Here is a 4,729-nt window from a genome sequence, read left to right on the forward strand (position 1 = left end):
AAAATTAAATCAATGCAAAGACCTATACAAAAGCATCAGGCATTTGTTAATGATTTTACAATAGTTGCCAAGTGGCGCTTTGATTTTCAGTCCTGAGCTTTGTGGACTTGCTTGTGTGTAGCTCCATAGCAGAGGCAATGCACTGTAAATATTGGGAGGATGTGTTGTCTGTCTTTAATGAAGCTGTGACCCATGCCAGAATCTTTTGTTCTGTGGCGGTCTCTTCACACAGCTACAATAGCATGGTAAAAGTACTTGAGTTTATCGGTGGTATTCCTTAATATGATGATTCACAGAAGAAACTCATCTACATCCAAAAGAGTTAAACATTTAGAACCAATCAGTATGAGCTTGGATGGGGCTGGACTTGATACAGTTCTTGAAATATAACAATGGTGTGGTGTAGGGTATGTTACTTTGCTCCTCTAAACCCCAACTTCCACTTGTGAAAGGATGATTAAATTTGATTGGTACATAAAACACACAGCCTAGTGGTTTGATGCAAATGGCAGAAGACTTCATTTGGATCTGCAGATATTTAGATTTGCATTTATTTAACATGGTAGATAAGTGTTCTGTTTTTCTGAAAGGGGTCCATTACCATGTAGTGTGGCTTTTATTCTGTTGAGCAGAAAAAAGTGGGGAGGGTGGAGCAATTGGTCTACAAGCAGTACTCGGAGGGTGGAGAAGGTCAGCCAAGCCTTTCCAGGTATTAGAGCCAGATGTGATGCTTTTTATTTATAGACCGAGACCATCTGGTTGCCTTGTTATTTTTTGGGGGGGGTTCCAGGAGTTGAGCTCAGGACCTTGTGCTTGCCAGGCAACTGCGGTGCCAGTGAGCTAAATCCCCGACCCGGTTGCCTTTTGGTTTATGGTGACACGCTTTTTCAGGAACACACTGCTATTGATGGTTCATACCGGGCCTTTTTATATGACCAAAACAAAGGAGTAGAACCTTCCCTTTGCACTTGCCACATGCTAAGTGCACCATGAATGTTATTCATTTCCTCTATTTCTGCCAAGTCTTTTGCATTGGCTTTGGAGGAGGATTTGGGAAGTGCCCATGCTGCAGCCTGCCACACCACCTTTTCAGAAGCTACACTGGGTTACTTTGGGGAGGTAGACACCCAACAACATGATTATCTTCATTTATATTTCTTGGGTGCAATACAGCTTGCTGCGCTGTAGTTTCCATCTCATAACTCAGCTCACCTTTTGCCTTGCATAGCCCATTCCCTTTGACAGCTCATCAGGATAGCTCCTGTGGCTCCTCAAGATGCATATTGCCCTGGTGGGCATCTGCTCTCTCAGGTCCACCACTAACCCTAGCTGAGTGGGAGAGAGTTTGATTTGGCAAAGTTCAGAGAGGAGGGTTTTAAGCAGCGACAGGGTAGGGAAATAGCAGTGGTAGCAGAGAGGAGGAAGAGTAAAGAGACAGGAAATCAGGTTTTGTTCAGAGACCAGCAAGGCCTCCCCTCCCCTCCCCTCCCCTCTCCTCTCCTCTCCTCTCCTCTCTCTTCCTTTCCTGTTCTTTCCTTACCCTTCATTCCTTGCCTCACCCTGCCCTGCTGGCCCTGCCTGCTCTGCCTTTTCCCATCACTTCCCTTCACTTTCTTTTCTCTTTCTTTTCTTTTCTCCACATAAAAAGGAGCAATCAAAGTTAGCTTAGAGAGTTGAATTTGTGACTAGACTGTAAGTTGTCATTGTGTTATGAATTCAGTACTAGATTTCCTGTTTCTAGCTCCAATATTCAGTGAATATAAATTGCGTTGAATTATGCCCCCTCCATGAAATTCATGTGTTGAATTGTTAATTCTTGATACCTTAAAATATGAATATGGATTTATTTGGAAATAGGATCGTTGTGGATAGAATTAGTTAAAAGGAGTCATGTTTGAATTGGTTGGTCCCCTAACTCAGTATGACAGGGATCTTTATATACAAACATAAATTTTGGGGCTGGGGATTTAGCTCAGTGGCACCACACCTGCCTTGCAAGTGCAAGATCCTGAGTTTGGTCCTGGTACAAAAAAAAAAAAAAAGAAAAAGAAATTTGGACAGAGACATGGAAAAGAAGAACACCAAGTGAAGATACACCAGAAATCAGAACCACCGCCCCCCCTCCAACACCTTGATCTCCTTCTTCCAGCTTTCAGAAGTATGAGACAACTCATTCACATTGATTAAGTCAACCAATTTGTGGTGCTCTGCTGTGGCAGCCCTGGAAACTGACACATTTTGAATGGTGAACTAAGCATTGTCTGGTTTTCATTTTATAAGAAAAAAGATAGCACAGAAAACCTCAGAGAAGAGAAGTAATCAGATCACTCTGACTGCCAGGTTTTAAATCAATGAAATGTAGGATGGAGGTCTACAGACAGAAAGTTCAGTAAGAAGCCTACAATGCAATCTACAAATAATTATGCTTTAAATTTGCTAGTACTTAGGATTGGGTGTATTCATGCATCATTTCCTACAACTATCCTATGAAGGAGAGAGTATCTATATCTGTTTTATGAATAAGCAAACTGACACTCAAAAAAGTTATGTGATGGAGCCAGAAATTAAATCTAGCTCTGGCTCTTTGGAGGGTTTACATTCATTACCACTCTTCCACGTGGTCTTACAATAAGTATATGGTTAACTGGATAAATCTATGTACACTTGTGTTTCAATCCATATGCATAAGTGTGACTGAGAAATAAGGCCAAGAAGGATTATTGCTGTAATGTAAAGTTATCCCTTTAGGATATAGAAGTGGATACTTTATAGGGATATTAATTAGAAAAAGAAATACTGTTGTGTAGAAAATGCAGAAGTATTTAAATAATTATAAATGATATATATTTTATACTGCTAAAAGAAAACTACAGGCTTGAAGAGATTTTAAAACAATATTTCACAAGTTGAATTGAATTTTAAAAGTTAAATCTAGTTAAACGTCATTTGGACTACTTCTTTTGGAGACATAAACTGATGTGGAGTGCATCATTTGACTATCAGGAATCTCTATTTCAGTTCATCCACATTTGCATTTATAAGGAAAACAAGGTTGATTTCAGTAGGCTTAACATGTTTTACTCTCTTTACCTGGTTCACCTTTTCTTACCTCATCCTTTACTGTCTTTAATATTTCTAAAATGAAACACTCCTTTCACTTAGTGACCCCTTGTCTTGGTTTTCTTTCAATGATTATTTTTATATCCTTTTAAATTTGAGCTTATCAGTACACATGTGGAGAACATAATGTTTACATTCCTTGTGGGAAGTTGGTACCTGTAGCTAACGCATTTTAATTCCTTTTTTATTCCTTTTCCTTTCCCTCCCTTCTCTCTCTGTCCATCTCCTGAACCCCATCCTTTTTTCCTGCACATTTGCAGTACAGTGCATAATGTTTACAATGCTTGTGTAGAGTCAGTGCATGTACTTAACACATCTCAATTCCTTCTTTTCATTCTCCATCTCTCTCTGCCCCTCCCTCCATTTCTCGATCCCCTTCCCCTTTGAGAATGATCCAACTACAAATTATTCGCCAACAATTCCTCAGTCAGAGGACTGATATCTAGAATATATAAAGAACTCAAAAAATTACATCTCACCCCCAAATAAAAGACCCAATAAAACAATGGGCAAGCAAAATGGACACTTCTCAGAAGAAGTACAAACGGGCTATAAATACATGAAATGTTCTTCACTCCCAACCATTAGAGAAATGCAAATTAAAACAACACTGAGGGCCCACTTTACCCCAGAAAGAATATCTGTCATCAAGAAGTCAAACAACAAATGCTAGAGAGACTGTGGAAAAATGAAAAGAGCCTTTCTACACCCTTGATGGCAATGTAAACTAATATAAGCACCATGGAAATTAGCAGAGACTGAAACTAGCAATTTCATTTGACCCAGCTATTCCCCTTCTAGATATCTTCCCAAAAGAGTTAAACAGATGAATGGATAAAGAAAATGTGGTATTTACACACATGGAGCATTCATCTGCCATAAAGAAAGATAAACTTGAGTCATTTGTAGGAAAATGGATGCACCTGGAGACCATGATTTTAAGTGAAATAAATTAGGCACACAAACTTACATATCAATGCTTATTTGATTATTGAAGATATCTGAGGGGAAGTGACAACTCTCTGGGATGTAAATTCTGAAGAGAAATGTCACAAACACGGGAAAACAAAGCATTATATTCATAAAAGGCTAATGAGGAAATCAGAAACTATAGGTAGCTATTATGATGATACAGAAAGAGTAATATCATGACTTAAAATAACTTTTCATATCCCAGGGCATGTTTCAGTCTTGTCTCAGAGAGCAGAACAATGCTTTGCCCATTGAAGAATCAATTCAGTGTTGGTGTCTGGCACAGATACAGGAGTCTGGCAGTATCTGAAGGCTCTCAAGTTTGTAATCATACCTGTATCAGTTCTCCATATGTGTGAGTGTGGATCTGTGCATATAGGATGTACCATCTACAACACCGGCACTATATATTTCCCTGTGAAGAAATATCGCCCTGGACAGTCTTCAGGAGAGACAGATCACAGAAAATGTGTTATTGGAAAATATTAGCTGGTATAATACAGCACCTCTATGTATTCCTGTGTCCACTGGTAATGCAGGCATAGAGTGAACACTCAAATACTGGTAGAACACATGAGTTGTAAAATGAAGGAACTGCTTCTTCCATCACAAAACCCCAAAGCATCATTTTGTAAAA

This window comes from Heterocephalus glaber, unplaced genomic scaffold (assembly GCF_053883595.1).
Source record: "Heterocephalus glaber isolate CG9 unplaced genomic scaffold, H.glaber_assembly_v1.0 deba00000621, whole genome shotgun sequence".
Classification (NCBI taxonomy): Eukaryota; Metazoa; Chordata; class Mammalia; order Rodentia; family Bathyergidae; genus Heterocephalus; species Heterocephalus glaber.